Consider the following 16,340-nt stretch of genomic DNA (forward strand, 5'->3'; position numbering starts at 1 on the left):
GTTAATGTAGCTTACATAAAGCGTGGCACTGAAGATGCTAAGACAGATTTAAAATATCTCATAAACACAAAGGTTTGGTCCTAGCCTTACCATTAATTTTAGCTACACTTACACATGCAAGTATCTGCGCCCCCGTGAGAATGCCCTTTACTACCAACAAGCAGAACAGGAGCGGATATCAGGCACTTATTTTGCCAAAGACATCTTGTTTAACCACCCCCTCAAGGGACCTCAGCAGTGATAAACATTGAACAATAAGCGACACAAGCTCGAATCAGTAATAGCTAAGAGAGTCGGTAAATCTCGTGCCAGCCACCGCGGTTATACGAGAGACTCAAATTAATTTAATCGGCCCAAAGGGTGGTTAGACAGGCACACTAAATAAGGCTAAAAACTAACTCCGCTGTCGCACGCAGAAGTTAAAAAAAATTCAATATCGAAAGTCGCCTTACCTAAAGCTTGAACCCACGACAGCTAGGAAACAAACTGGGATTAGATACCCCACTATGCCAGCCATAAACTTTGACCTATCCGCCAGAGTACTACGAGCAACAGCTTAAAACTCAAAGGACTTGGCGGTGCCCTATACCCACCTAGAGGAGCCTGTTCTTTAATCGATAACCCCCGATAAACCTCACCATTTATTGCCAATACAGCCTATATACCACCGTCCAGCCCACCCTTTAAAGGCTAAACAGTAGGCACAACTACAAACATAAAAACGTCAGGTCAAGGTGTAGCAAATAAAATGGGAAGAAATGGGCTACATTTTCTAACCTAGAAAACACGGAAAAGTTTATGAAATTAAACTTTGAAGGAGGATTTAGCAGTAAAAAGAAAAAAGAGTGTTCTTTTTAACCCGGCAATGGAGCGCGCACACACCGCCCGTCACCCTCTTCAAATACCACAATATAATAGATAAACACAGTAATAAAAGAAGAAGAGGCAAGTCGTAACATGGTAAGCTTACCGGAAGGTGAGCTTGGAACATCAGTTTATAGCTTAACTAAAGCATCCTGCTTACACCAGGAAAACGCTCGTTAAACTCGAGTTAGATTGAGTTTTACTCCTAGCCAAAACAAACACAACCCCAACTAGCTAAACTAAACCATTTAATCAAACAGTATAGGCGATAGAAAATTTTTATGAGCAATAGAAAAGTACTGCAAAGGAAAGGTGAAATAAAAATGAAATAAATGGCAAAACAATAAAAAGAAAAGATTAAGCCTTGTACCTTTTGCATAATGGTCTAGTAAGTCAAACCTAACAAAAAGAAGTAAAGTTAGCCCCCCCGAAACTAGACGAGCTACTTAAGAGCAGCACTAATTAGGGCTAACCCGTCTCTGTGGCAAAAGAGTGGGAAAACTCTTAAGTAGGGGTGAAAAGCCTAACGAGCCTAGTGATAGCTGGTTGCCTGAGAAATGGATATTAGTTCAGCTCGAAGCACTCTAACTTAATAAAAACAAAAATAGCGCTTCAAAGTTAATTAATAGAGGTACAGCTCTATTAATAAAGGACACAACCTATATTATGAATAAAGATTATACTTATAAAAGAAATTAACCATGTAGGCCTAAAAGCAGCCACCATGAGAAAGCGTCAAAGCTCAGTTTAATTACCCCCCCCCCCCCCTTATTATTTTAATAAAAAAATCTAACTTCACCAACCATATCAGGCCTATCTACTTAGTAGATGAGTTTATACTAGAATGAGTAACAAGAATATATTCTCTACATGCAAGTGTAAATCAGAACGAAAAAATCACTGATAATTAACGATTAAATATCTATACACAAGAAATACATATTAGAGGACTCGTTAACCCAACACAGGAGCATCAAAGAAGATAAAAAGATTAAAAAGGAACTCGGCAACCAAGAACTTCGCCTGTTTACCAAAAACATCGCCTCTTGCTACACATAGTATAAGAGGTACCGCCTGCCCAGTGATCCATTTTAACGGCCGCGGTATTATGACCGTGCAAAGGTAGCGTAATCACTTGTCTTTTAAATAAAGACCCGTATGAAAGGCAAAACGAAAGTTCAACTGTCTCTTTAGTCTGGTCAGTGAAATTAATTTTCCCGTGCAGAAGCGGAAATGGTCCTATAAGACGAGAAGACCCTATGGAGCTTTAAATAAAAATTAACCATGCTTTCATTACCAGCCAATAGGTAAAAAATAAAAATGTATGGCCATAATTTAAGTTTTTGGTTGGGGCGACCGCGGAAGAAAACTCATCCTCCGCAATAGAAAATTTAGAACAACCGTTCAAGACTTAAAACATTTGTTATAAAATGATCCACTAAGTGAGCAACGAACCAAGTTACCCTAGGGATAACAGCGCAATCCTCTCTAAGAGTTCATATCGACGAGTGGGTTTACGACCTCGATGTTGGATCAGGACACCCCAATGGTGCAGCCGCTATTAAAGGTTCGTTTGTTCAACGATTAAAGTCCTACGTGATCTGAGTTCAGACCGGAGTAATCCAGGTCAGTTTCTATCTATAATGATAATTTTTTCTAGTACGAAAGGACCGAAAAAATAGAGCCCCTTAATAATAAAGCTCTTAGCCCGCCTGAAAACAAATAAAGGATTAAATAAAATACACCCTAAGAGCAAGGGTTGAGTTAGGATGGCAGAGCCCGGTAATTGCAAAAGACCTAAGCCCTTTCTAGCAGAGGTTCAACTCCTCTTCTTAACTATGCATGCTACCTCAATACTACTAAACCCCTTACTTTACATTATCCCCATCCTCCTAGCCGTAGCATTTTTAACTCTTGTTGAACGAAAGGTTCTAGGATACATGCAGTTACGAAAAGGCCCTAACATCGTTGGCCCAATAGGCCTCCTCCAACCAATCGCAGATGGGTTAAAGCTCTTTATTAAAGAGCCAGTACGGCCTTCTACATCCTCCCAAACCTTATTCCTAATTATACCAACAATAGCCCTGACTTTGGCATTAATAATCTGAATTCCACTTCCTATACCATTTGTACTGTCCAACCTTAATCTTGGAGTCCTTTTCCTATTAGCCCTGTCAAGCCTGGCTGTTTACTCAATCTTAGGATCAGGTTGATCCTCAAATTCAAAATATGCACTAATTGGGGCACTTCGAGCAGTGGCACAGACTATCTCCTATGAAGTCACCCTGGGGTTAATTCTTCTCTGCCTTATTTTAATAACAGGAAGCTTTATATTAACAAACTTCAGTGCCTCACAAGAAACAATTTGATTTATTATTCCAACATGACCATTAATAATAATATGGTTCATTTCAACCCTAGCAGAAACAAACCGCGCCCCCTTTGACCTTACTGAGGGGGAGTCTGAGCTAGTCTCCGGATTTAACGTAGAATATGCCGGGGGCCCATTTGCCCTGTTCTTTTTGGCTGAATACTCTAACATTCTGCTAATAAACACTTTATCAGCCATACTATTTCTTGGCCCAACGATAAACCACCTTCAACCAGAAGTATTAACTATTAACCTCGTTGTTAAAGCATCGATGCTCTCCATCTTCTTCCTATGAATTCGCGCATCTTACCCTCGCTTCCGATATGATCAATTAATACACCTTATCTGGAAAAACTTTTTACCGTTCACAATCGCAATAACTCTAACTCACATCTCTCTTCCAGTCATAATATCAGGCATCCCCCCCCAATCTTAGGACATGTGCCCGAAAGATAGGAGTTACTTTGATAGAGTAACCAATAGAGGTTCAAACCCTCTCATCTCCTGTTAAAAAAATAGGACTCGAACCTACCCTGAGGAGATCAAAACCCCTCGTGCATCCACTACACCACTTTTTAAAGCAAGATAAGCTAAACTAAGCTTTTGGGCCCATACCCCGAATATGTTGGCGAAAACCCTTCTCTTGCTAATGAGCCCCTATGCACTATCGATACTACTGTCAAGCTTAGCAGTAGGGACAATTACAACCCTGTCAAGCCATCATTGGTTTCTAGCATGGATAGGACTAGAAATTAATACACTAGCAATTATCCCTCTAATAACTAAAATACACCACCCTCGAGCCACAGAGTCAGCAACAAAATACTTCTTAACACAAGCCACCGCTTCCGCCTTAATTTTATTTTCCACAGCAATAAATGCCTGAATTACAGGAGAGTGAACTATTATGAATATAGCCAGCTATATGCCAACAACAATCTTAACTGTTGCCCTAACAATTAAATTAGGGGTTGCTCCATTCCATCTCTGATTACCAGATGTTATACAAGGACTAAACATGCTTACATGCCTAATCCTCTCAACATGACAAAAGCTGGCCCCGATAGCCCTGTTAATCTTAACCAGCCATCAACTAAACACAAACCTATTAATTATGATAGCATTAGCCTCCACTATCGTGGGAGGATGAGGAGGATTAAATCAAACGCAAATACGAAAAATTACAGCATACTCATCTATTGCCCACCTAGGTTGAATAGTCTTAGTCATCTCCTTTGCCCCTAACTTGGCATTATTTAACCTATTTGTCTATCTTATACTAACCTCGTCTATATTTATGATACTAATAACCTTGAACTCTACAAACGTAAACAAACTATCAATTTCATGACTAAAAACACCAACACTTGCAGCATCAATAATAGTTACTCTTATGGCACTGGGCGGACTTCCCCCTACATCCGGGTTTTTGCCTAAATGACTTATTCTTCAAGAAATAACAAAACACCACCTTACGGCCCTATCTGCTGTAATAGCTGTATCTGCCCTGCTTAGCCTATTTTTTTACCTACGCCTATCATATGCGATTTCAATAACCTCCCCACCAAACATATCAAACTCCAATCTTACTTGACGGGGGGAAAAAAAATTAACTTTTACCATTCCAATTTTAATTACATTATCCGCAATAATAATACCAATTACCCCAACACTACTAAACTAAAGACTTAGGATAACAAGACCAAAGACCTTCAAAGCCTTAAGCAGGAGTTAAAATCTTCTAGTCTTTGATAAGACTTGCAGGACTCTACCCCACATCTTCTGAATGCAACCCAGACACTTTAATTAAGCTAAAGCCTTCTAGACTAGCAAGCTTTTACCCTGCGACCTTTTAGTTAACAGCTAAACGCTCAATCACCGAGCTTTAATCTACTTCTCCCGCTTGTTGAGGGGAAAAAAGCGGGAGAAGCCCCGGCAGAAGCTATTCTGCTCTTTAAAATTTGCAATTTTATATGCTGGACATCCCAAGGCTTGGTAAAAAAAGGACTTGAACCTTTATGACAAGGGCTACAATCTTGCACCTGTTTCGGCCATTTTACCAGTGATAATCACTCGATGACTATTTTCTACTAATCATAAAGACATTGGCACCCTGTATTTAATTTTTGGTGCTTGAGCAGGCATAATTGGAACAGCACTGAGTCTACTAATTCGAGCTGAATTGAGCCAGCCAGGGGCCCTCCTTGGTGACGATCAAATTTATAATGTTATTGTGACAGCTCATGCCTTTGTTATAATCTTCTTCATAGTAATGCCCGTAATAATCGGGGGGTTTGGGAATTGGCTTGTTCCTCTTATGATTGGGGCCCCTGATATAGCATTCCCTCGAATAAACAACATAAGCTTCTGACTCCTTCCCCCCTCGTTCTTGCTCTTATTAGCCTCCTCAGGTGTTGAAGCGGGAGCAGGGACAGGGTGAACTGTCTACCCGCCCCTGGCAGGAAACCTAGCCCATGCGGGTGCCTCTGTTGACTTAACAATCTTTTCCCTACATCTTGCAGGAGTTTCCTCCATTCTGGGGGCAATTAACTTTATTACTACATCAATTAATATAAAACCCCCCTCGATAACGCAATATCAAACACCTTTATTTGTGTGGTCTGTACTAATTACTGCTATTCTTCTTCTTTTATCCCTCCCTGTCCTTGCAGCTGGTATTACGATACTGCTCACCGATCGAAACTTAAATACTACATTTTTTGACCCGGCGGGGGGCGGAGACCCTGTGCTTTATCAACACCTATTTTGATTTTTTGGTCACCCAGAAGTTTATATTCTGATTCTACCAGGGTTCGGGATGATTTCACACATTGTGACTTACTACTCTGCTAAAAAAGAACCATTCGGATATATAGGGATGGTCTGGGCAATAATGTCAATTGGCCTTCTTGGTTTTATTGTCTGAGCCCATCACATATTTACCGTAGATTTAAATGTAGACACACGAGCATATTTTACCTCTGCTACAATGATCATCGCCATCCCGACGGGCGTAAAAGTGTTTAGCTGACTAGCAACAATACATGGAGGGTCTATTAAGTGAGATGCTGCAATGCTCTGAGCCCTTGGCTTTATTTTCTTATTCACCGTAGGGGGGCTCACTGGCATTGTATTGGCTAACTCATCACTAGACATTGTCTTACACGATACATACTATGTAGTAGCACATTTTCATTATGTACTATCAATAGGGGCTGTATTCGCTATTATGGGGGGATTTGTTCACTGATTTCCCCTTTTTTCTGGATACACCCTTCACCCAACCTGGTCTAAAATTCACTTCGGTGTTATATTTCTAGGAGTAAACCTTACATTCTTTCCACAACACTTCTTAGGCCTCGCAGGAATACCTCGACGATATTCGGATTACCCAGACGCATACACCCTCTGGAACACAATATCATCTATCGGGTCCTTGATCTCATTAGTTGCCGTGATCATAATAATATTTATTATCTGAGAGGCATTCGCATCAAAACGAGAAGTTATAACAACAGAACTGACCTCTACAAACATCGAATGACTTCACGGATGCCCTCCACCTTACCACACATTCGAAGAACCCTCATTTGTTCAAGCCCGAACTAATTAACAAGAAAGGAAGGAGTCGAACCCCCTTAAGTTGATTTCAAGTCAACCATATAACCAATCTATCACTTTCTTAAGATGTTAGTAAAATATTACAAGACCTTGTCGAGGCCTAGTTACTAGTTAAAACCTTGTACATCTTATATGGCGCATCCATCGCAACTAGGCTTCCAAGACGCAGCATCTCCGATTATAGAAGAACTCCTACACTTTCATGACCATGCACTAATAGCCGTTTTTCTAATTAGCACTCTAGTACTCTATATTATCACAACAATAATAACCACTAAGCTAACAAACACTAATGCTATAGACGCTCAAGAAATTGAAATAGTTTGGACAATCATACCCGCAATTATCCTAATTGTCATCGCTCTCCCTTCTTTACGAATCTTATATCTGATAGATGAAATTAATGACCCTCATCTCACAATTAAAGCAATTGGCCATCAATGATATTGAAGCTATGAGTTTACAAACTATGAAGACCTTATATTTGACTCATATATGCTACCGACACAAGACCTTGCTCCCGGGCAATTCCGACTCCTAGAAGTAGACAACCGCATGGTAGTTCCAATAGAGTCCCCCGTCCGAATGCTCATTTCTGCAGAAGATGTGCTCCACTCATGGGCCGTTCCTTCAATAGGGGTGAAAACAGATGCCATCCCAGGGCGGTTAAACCAAACAACTTTCATTGCATCCCGCCCAGGGGTTTTTTACGGGCAATGCTCTGAGATCTGCGGGGCAAATCACAGTTTTATGCCGATCGTTGTAGAAGCAGCCCCTTTAAACTACTTTCAAAGCTGATCTTCCTCAATACTAGAGACATCATTAAGAAGCTTTCACGGATAAGCAATAGCCTTTTAAGCTAAAGACCGGTGACCACCAAACACCCTTAATGATATGCCACAACTTAACCCTGGCCCATGATTTGCTATTTTCTTAACATCCTGAGTTATTTACCTGACCATCCTAACCACTAAAACCAACAACTTTAAATACCAAAATGAACCAACACCACAAAACATAGAAAAAGAAAAAACACAACCCTGAAATTGACCATGAATTTAAGCTTTTTTGACCAATTTATAAGCCCTACTATACTGGGCGTACCGCTAATGGGCTTAGCCCTGACACTACCATGATTACTCTTTCCTAAAACAACTAACCATTGATTAACCAACCGCCTATCAACAACACAAAACTGGCTCTTTGGTATATTTACTAAACAACTTATACTTCCAATTGGCGTCAAAGGGCATAGCTGGGCCCTTCTACTGTCCTCTTTAATAATATTTTTGATTTCTATAAACCTATTAGGCCTCCTGCCGTATACATTTACCCCTACAACCCAACTTTCCCTTAACCTCGGACTTGCGGTTCCATTATGATTAGCGACCATTTTAACGGGCCTTCGGAATCAGCCAACCCATGCCCTGGGACATATGCTTCCGGAGGGCACCCCCGCGCCTTTAATTCCCATCCTTATTGTCATTGAAACAATTAGCCTCTTTATTCGACCTTTAGCCTTAGGGGTTCGACTCACAGCTAATCTAACAGCTGGCCACCTGCTCATTCAACTGATTTCAACAGCAGTATTAGTTCTTATACCCCTTATGCCCGCAGTGTCCGTATTAACAATAATTGTGCTGTTTTTGCTAACATTATTAGAGGTTGCAGTTGCCATAATTCAAGCCTACGTTTTTGTTTTACTATTAAGCCTTTACCTACAAGAAAACACCTAATGGCACACCAAGCACACGCTTATCACATAGTAGACCCAAGCCCTTGACCCCTTACAGGAGCTATTGCAGCCCTCCTCTTAACCTCGGGGCTGGCAATATGGTTTCATTTTGGATTAATAGCCCTAATGACACTAGGATTAATGATTATACTACTTACAATAATTCAATGATGACGGGATATTGTTCGAGAAGGCACATTTCAGGGACATCACACCATCCCTGTTCAAAAGGGGCTACGATACGGGATGATTTTATTTATCACCTCGGAAGTCTTCTTTTTTCTAGGGTTCTTCTGAGCATTTTACAACTCTAGCCTTGCCCCAACTCCCGAGCTAGGAGAATGCTGACCCCCCACCGGCATTACCCCTTTGGACCCATTTGAAGTCCCCTTATTAAATACTGCAGTTCTACTAGCCTCCGGTGTCACAGTGACATGAGCCCATCACAGCATTATACAGGGGGGCCGGAAAGAGGCCCTTCAATCGTTATTTTTAACAATCATCCTCGGGCTATACTTCACCTCCCTTCAGGCTATAGAATATTATGAAGCCCCTTTTACAATTGCAGACGGAGTGTACGGCTCAACCTTTTTTGTTGCAACAGGCTTCCACGGGCTACATGTAATCATTGGCTCTCTCTTTTTACTCGTATGTTTGTTACGACAAGCCAAATTCCACTTTACATCAAACCATCATTTTGGCTTCGAAGCAGCAGCCTGATATTGGCACTTTGTTGACGTAGTCTGATTATTCCTCTACGTCTCGATCTACTGATGAGGATCTTGTCTTTTTAGTACAGCAGTATTAATTACTTCCAATTATTAGACCTTAGTTAAAACCTAAGAAAAGACAATGAACTTAATTATACTTATATTAATCTTCACAGCAGCGCTATCCTCCATCCTTATCACCCTTGGGTTTTGACTCCCATTAAACAACCCTGACACAGAAAAACTCTCGCCTTACGAATGCGGATTTGACCCCCTTGGCTCAGCCCGCCTCCCATTTTCTATTCGATTTTTCTTGATCGCCATCCTGTTCTTACTATTTGACCTAGAAATCGCTCTTTTATTACCCACTCCATGAGCCTCTCAGATCTCCCCCCTTAACACTTTACTTTGGTCCGCAATTATTCTTCTCCTCCTCACACTAGGCTTGGTGTATGAATGAATGCAGGGAGGCCTCGAATGAGCTGAATAAGTATTTAGTCTAAATAAGAACACTGATTTCGACTCAGTAAATTTTGGTTTAACCCCAAAGATACTTTATGTCATCAACATTATTTACAGCTATATCAGCATTTGCATTAAGCACCACAGGACTAATACTTCACCGAATACACTTCCTATCGGCTCTTCTTTGCCTAGAAGGGATAATATTAACACTATTTATTACAATATCTATGTGAACAACACAAATAAACGCAGAACATTACTTTCTGGCGCCAATGTTCCTCCTGACTTTATCTGCCTGTGAAGCAAGCACTGGACTTGCCCTTATGGTGGCTACAACCCGAACTCACGGGACTGATCATTTAAAAAACCTAAACCTACTACAATGCTAAAAATTTTTATCCTAACCACAATATTACTCCCACTTGTATGACTGACCCCCCCAAAATGACTTTGACCCCACTTCATGATAAACAGCTTTATTATTGCATTAATGAGCCTTATATGGTTTAACCTCCCCTATGAGTTTTCAACTTTTACAAATACATGTATATCAGTAGACCCAATCTCATCCCCACTTTTAGTGTTAACATGCTGACTCCTCCCACTAATAACCCTTGCCAGCCAAAACCATTTAAAAACTAACCCTATCCCTCGACAACGAACCTACCTTGTCATGCTCACGCTTCTCCAAATGTCCTTAATCTTCGCCTTCTCTGCAACAGAACTTATTATATTTTATATTGCCTTTGAAACTACCCTGATCCCAACACTTATTATTATCACGCGCTGAGGAAATCAAGCGGAGCGGTTAAACGCAGGCACATATTTCCTATTTTATACCCTAGCAGGGTCTCTCCCCTTACTAGTTGCACTATTAGCCCTCCAAGCCTCCTTTGGCTCATTATCTCTTACTTTAATTAATGTGATAGAGCCTGTAATAACTCAAAATTATACAAGTAAAATTCTGTGACTTGCCTGCCTTTTGGCGTTCATGGTAAAAATACCACTATATGGGGCCCATCTATGATTGCCAAAGGCCCACGTAGAGGCTCCAGTAGCAGGATCAATAATCCTAGCTGCAGTTCTACTTAAATTAGGGGGATATGGGATTATCCGAGTTTCTGTTATCCTCGCCCCCCTAGCAAAAGAAATATCATACCCCTTTATGATCCTGGCCTTATGGGGAGTAGTGATAACAGGGTTAATCTGCATACGACAGACGGACCTAAAGTCCCTAATCGCATACTCCTCCGTTAGTCATATAGGGTTAGTAGTTGCCGCCATTCTTACCCAAACACCATGAGGCCTTACAGGGGCTATCCTCCTGATAGTTTCACACGGACTCATTTCTTCCGCCCTTTTCTGCTTGGCAAACTTAAATTATGAGCGTACACATAGCCGAACCTTACTTCTACTTCGAGGTGCTCAAACAATTTTACCACTAATGACTGCCTGATGACTTTTTGCAAATCTATCAAACATAGCCCTCCCCCCTTCAATTAACCTTTGAGGAGAATTAGCAATCATGGTCTCATTGTTTAACTGATCCCCTTGAACAATTGTGATTACAGGACTTGGAACCCTAATTACAGCCTCCTACACACTTTATATATTCCTTATAACACAACGAGGCCCAATCCCCCATCACCTTGCTACAATTTGCCCCTCGCACACCCGAGAACACTTCCTTATAGCAATACACCTTATCCCAATGCTCTTGTTAATCTTAAACCCAGCCCTTATCTCTGGGCTATTCTCATGTGTGTATAATTTTTAAAAATATTAGATTGTGATTCTAAAAATGAGAGTTAAACCCTCTCTACCCACCAAGAAGAGTTATGAAATACAGAGACTGCTAATTATCTGACCCTAAAGTTAAAATCTTTGGTCTTCTTAGCTTTTAAAGGATAATAGTGATCCATTGGTTTTAGGAGCCAAACACTCCTGGTGCAACTCCAAGTAAAAGTTATGAACCAAATACTAATATTCAACTCATCCTTTATTTTTTCACTCGTTTTGTTAGTTATCCCTTTAACTATATCAATTTTTATAAAAATACCAAAAACATGGCCGGCCTTGGTAAAAACCTCAGTAAAATGCTCTTTCTTTCTGAGCCTCGTACCAATGTTTATTTTTGTAAACACTGGACTAGAATCAACAACAATTAATTTCTCATGAATAATAATCTACAACTTTGACATCTCATCTAGCATTAAGCTTGACCAATACTCAGTATTATTTTCACCCGTTGCCTTGTTTGTTACATGATCAATTCTAGAGTTCGCAATATGATATATACACTCAGATCAAGATATTAACCGCTTCCTTAAATACCTGTTAACATTTCTACTAGCAATAATGATCCTAGTTTCCGCTAACAATATATTCCAGCTATTTATCGGATGAGAAGGAGTAGGTATTATATCATTTTTGTTGATTGGCTGATGACACGCTCGAGCTGACGCTAACACCGCTGCCATGCAAGCAGTAGTGTATAACCGAGTTGGGGATATTGGCCTGATTTTAAGCATGGCATGACTTTCAATAAACTTAAACTCATGAGAACTACAACAAATATTTACCCTCTACAATAAAGAATCTATTATTCCCCTCCTAGGACTAATCTTAGCAGCAACAGGAAAATCTGCCCAATTTGGGCTTCATCCATGACTTCCCGCTGCCATAGAAGGCCCTACCCCTGTTTCTGCCTTGCTTCACTCTAGCACAATGGTTGTAGCCGGAATTTTCCTATTAATTCGATTTCAACCAATAATTGAACAAAATAAAACCGCTCTATCAATTTGCCTCTGCCTAGGAGCCCTAACAACCGTATTTACAGCTACCTGTGCTCTGACCCAAAACGACATCAAAAAGATTGTAGCTTTCTCAACATCAAGCCAACTAGGTCTAATAATAGTAACGATCGGCCTTAACCAACCACAGCTAGCCTTTTTTCATATTTGCACGCACGCTTTTTTTAAAGCGATACTATTCTTATGCTCAGGATCCATTATCCACAGCCTTAGTGATGAGCAAGACATCCGAAAAATAGGAGGAATACAAAAAATACTCCCAATAACTACGACTTGCCTTACTATCGGTAGTTTAGCACTAACAGGAACCCCTTACTTATCGGGATTTTTTTCTAAAGACGCCATTATTGAAACAATAAATAACTCTTATCTAAACTCCTCTGCCTTAATCTTGACCCTTATTGCAACCTCTTTTACAGCGGTTTACAGCTTCCGAATTATTCTTTTTTCCTCAATAAATTCCCCTCGAACTCTTTCAATCTTGCCTATTAATGAAAACAACCCTTTAATTATAAACCCTATTTCACGATTAGCCTGAGGAAGCATAATTGCAGGCATATTAATTATTTCCTACACCATGCCTATAAAAACACAAATCCTTACCATGCCAACAGCCATAAAATTAACAGCATTATTAGTAACTATCCTCGGCCTCCTTGTAGCAATTGATATTTCAAATTTCTCATCTAACCAAAAAACAAGTATCTACACTTTCACAAACATATTGGCCTTTTTCCCCCTTGTGTTTCACCGAACTACACCTAAGACAAAACTAAACTTTGGACAAAACATTTCAACACACATTACAGACATATTATGGTATGAAAAAGCAGGCCCAATAGGCACATCAGGCCAAATGCTGCCACCTATCAAAACCACAACAAATACTCAATCTGGCATAATTAAATCATACATAGTAATTTTCTTAGTTAATATAGTACTTATCTTAATAATATCTTACAGCCCGTAGTGCCCCCCGAGAAACTCCCCGAGTAACCTCTAATACTACAAATAGTGTCAAAAGAAGCGCTCACCCTACAACAACCAACAAGCCCCAACCAGAGACATATATCCCACCAACTCCCCCCCAATCAAGCCCAATGATCTCATAATTTAAACAACCCCCGCTAAATAGCTGCTCAATAGAGTAACTGCAACTAAGCCACACTCCCCCTAACATCAATAAAATTACATAAATACAGACATAAAACGCAACCGACCAGCTTCCCCATGCCTCAGGATAAGGCTCAGCTGCAAGTGAAGCAGAATATGCAAAAACAACTATTATCCCCCCCAAATAAATTAATAATAAAACTAGGGATAAAAAGGAAACTCCAAAATCAACCAACAGACAACACCCACTAACAGAAGCCAGAACTAAGCCAAACGCCCCGAAATAAGGGGATGGGTTAGAAGCCGCAGCAATTAAACCAACTAAGATACCTATTATAGACAAAAAACTTAAATAAATCATTATTCTTACCTGGCCTCTAACCAAGACTTCTGACCTGAAAAATCAACGTTGTATTCAACTATAAGAACCAATGGCCCACATTATACGAAAGACCCATCCCTTATTAAAAATTATCAACAACTCATTTATTGACCTACCAACCCCCTCCAATATCTCATACTGATGAAATTTTGGTTCCCTTCTTGGAGTTTGTTTAATTACACAAATCTTAACAGGCCTTTTCCTAGCGATACACTATACAGCAGACACACAATCAGCATTCTCGTCAGTTGCTCACATCTGCCGAGATGTTAACTACGGCTGATTAGTGCGAAACATTCACGCCAACGGTGCCTCTTTCTTCTTCATCTGCATCTACCTGCACATTGGACGAGGTCTTTACTATGGCTCTTACATATTTAAAGAGACCTGAAATATTGGTGTAATTTTGTTGCTATTAGTTATGGCCACTGCCTTCGTAGGGTATGTTCTTCCCTGAGGACAAATGTCCTTCTGAGGTGCTACCGTCATCACTAATCTTCTATCAGCGATCCCATATATAGGCGACTCCCTTGTACAATGAATCTGAGGCGGATTCTCAGTTGACAAAGCAACCCTAACCCGATTTTTTGCATTTCACTTCCTATTCCCCTTTCTTATTGCAGGAATCAGTGTTGTTCACCTACTCTTTCTCCACCAAACGGGATCAAACAACCCCACAGGAGTCTCGTCCGACCTAGACAAAATCTCTTTCCACCCATACTTCTCCTATAAAGATGTCCTGGGGTTTTTAATTATACTCCTTATCTTAATCCTCATCTCCCTTTTAACACCGAACCTCCTAGGAGACCCAGAAAACTTTACCCCCGCTAACTCACTAGTAACTCCCCCACACATCCAACCAGAGTGATACTTTCTATTTGCTTACGCTATTCTACGATCTATTCCCAACAAACTAGGGGGAGTCATCGCACTTCTAATATCAATCTCAATTTTGATGGTAGTACCCGTCCTTCATACATCTAAACAACGGAGCCTAACCTTCCGGCCCCCCTCTCGACTTCTATTCTGACTTCTATTAAGTAATACTCTTATCCTCACCTGAATCGGAGGAAAACCAGTTGAACCCCCATTTATTGAAATTGGACAAATTGCATCCGTCCTATATTTCTCCTTATTTATTATCCTGGTTCCACTAATTGGTGCCTGAGAGAATAAACTAATAAAATGATGCCTAGATAGTTTAGATAAAACATCGGTCTTGTAAACCGAAGCCGAAAACTGACCCTTTCTCAAGGCAAACTTAACACAAGCCTCCGGGCTCCGCCAATAACTATCTTCCATAAACGGGGGGGGTTGAGACGCCCTTCTATATCCGGGCTCCGCCAATATACTTACTCCATAAAACCAAAGAGTTACAAAAACACCCGCGATATTTTATACTTAGGGGGAAAAGACACAAAACCGACACATCCCGCTCCTAATTTTTTGCGCGCAAAAAAATCTGCTCAAGAGGGAAAGATTTTCACTTCCGCCACTGGCACCCAAAGCCAAAATTCTAGACTCTAAACTACCTCTTGACTAATTTCCCGTTAATTTTGTAACGCGGAGACATACTATGTATAATAGTGCATTCATCTACTTGCCAAACGCCTTTGTTTTAGTATTGTCGGTATTATTAACCTAGCCCCCAGGCGGGAAATCACCAATCCCCCCACCAGGACACTTCGTTTCGAAGTTTCAAGGACCTCCATTGTAGAGTGCCTATCATTTCTTTTTAAGAGGCCTCTGGTTTGAATCTATGAACATTTACCGTAGAGTGCCTATCATCTCTTTTTAAGAGGCCTCTGGTAAAATGGTTGTAGTACTGGATGGCCCATGACCAGCATAACTGATCTGGATTGCATTCTGGTTTTTTTCTTCTGTGAGATCAATTCCCCATAAAGTCTTGAGCCGGGATTAACGGCCTAAATCTGAACATGCACTGCGAATGTATCGTGACAAATACAGAATCGCGGATTAAATATTCATGTTATAAAGACATAACATTTTTTTCCCTCTTGAGTAAAGGATATATTCTATTTCCTGTTTCCCCCCGGAGCTAGTTTTTCGAAGAATATATATTTTGAATATTAACTTTTTTTTTTGGATAACCCCCCCACCCCCAAATTAACCGTCTTATCAGTATAAGAAAACTTTTTAGCCAACCCCAAGACTAGAAAGACCTATATACTTACGACATTCGACAAGTGCTAGAAAAATAAGATTTTTAATAGTTGAAACTTCTATTTACAGTGTTACACTGTAA

General features: G+C 40.3%; 1 pseudogene; it reads left to right on the plus strand.

The window, feature by feature from the left end:
• Positions 1–67: 67 nt before the first annotated feature.
• LOC144807631 (18S ribosomal RNA) lies at positions 68–993 on the plus strand (annotated as a pseudogene).
• The last annotated feature ends 15,347 nt before the right edge of the window (positions 994–16,340 follow it).

The sequence above is a fragment of the Lissotriton helveticus genome, unplaced genomic scaffold (genome assembly GCF_964261635.1).
Source record: "Lissotriton helveticus unplaced genomic scaffold, aLisHel1.1 scaffold_MT_1, whole genome shotgun sequence".
Classification (NCBI taxonomy): Eukaryota; Metazoa; Chordata; class Amphibia; order Caudata; family Salamandridae; genus Lissotriton; species Lissotriton helveticus.